Source organism: Nannospalax galili, unplaced genomic scaffold (genome assembly GCF_000622305.1).
Source record: "Nannospalax galili isolate Female #2095 unplaced genomic scaffold, S.galili_v1.0 C48691221, whole genome shotgun sequence".
NCBI lineage: Eukaryota > Metazoa > Chordata > Mammalia > Rodentia > Spalacidae > Nannospalax > Nannospalax galili.
The window spans coordinates 1-1,129 of NW_008472022.1; the positions used below are offsets into that span (position 1 = coordinate 1).

At 51.3% G+C, this 1,129-nt stretch overlaps 1 pseudogene; it reads right to left on the reverse strand.

Annotated features, from left to right (window-relative positions):
• Window positions 1-20: 20 nt before the first annotated feature.
• Window positions 21-982, reverse strand: LOC103728349 (annotated as a pseudogene).
• Between the last annotated feature and the right edge of the window lie 147 nt (window positions 983-1,129).

Here is a 1,129-nt window from a genome sequence, read left to right on the forward strand (position 1 = left end):
GACTGAAGGCCTTCACACACATTGCAGTTGCAAAATGGTAGCCAAACAGGCACAGGTGGGAGTAGATGTGCTCATCCTGGTAGGAGGTCTTGGCTGAGGCAATCCCCTTGTCTACCACAAGGATAAGTGGGTCAGGCCAACCAGGGATGGGCTTCAGCTCCTCCAGCTATGCCAGGTTCCCTAGTGCTATAGGGTACCTTTCCAGATGTCCCAGGTCAGAAACAACCAGAGCAACTTCTGTAGTAGCTCAACAACTCCAAGGAGTCAGTGTGCAGGTTGATGGGAGGGTTCATGTCACATCCATGAATGCCACTTCCATCTTTCCTGTCACAACGCACATATGTTCCTGTCAGGTACAGTCAGCTCTGGTCAGCCACACCAGCCTTCACTGGCTCCTATGGTCCTTGTTACCTTTGTCATGCCAAGAGACATCAGCTGTCTGCTCCCCATTGGCCCCAAACACTACCTCACATGATTTTCAGACAAGGCCAGGTGGACATCCTGATAGGCCCCTAGCTGTCCAGTTTGGTGCCTGTGATGAAGCTGAAATGGGACTGGATGTGGCCCAGGTCCTTAAAGTAAGACCTGCTGAGGCTGCTCTATATGACATCAGAGACTTTTTTAGCAGTTCAAGACAAGAAGCGCTACCTCTCACGGCTAGAGGGACAAGTGGAGAACACCAGGGATCTGGGCAGTGAAGTGGGCATAGACGGCCATGATAACGGACAGGGACAGGTTGGCCACGGGCAAAGCTGGTGAAGCCACGGGAGCATCATGCATTGGGCTAGGCTGGAAGGTGAGCTTTCGGGCACATTGGTGGGGATGACACCATTATCAGCCAGCACCTGCTCCATGAAGCCCAGTACCAAGGAGAGGAGCACGAGGTCGGGCCCCTTCTGGCCCAGCACATAGCGAACAGGCATGCCAAGTTGTAGATGGAATGCAGACAGAACAGCATCTTCTAGGAGGCATTCAGCCTCATGACGGTGAGCGGCGGCCACGTCGCACACAAGGTACCACATACCCACTGCCTGGAGCCTACTTAAGATACAAACTTTTTTTAAATTAATTAATTTTCTATTTTTATTTTATGTGTATGAGTGTTATGCCTGAATGTAGGTAAGTGTAC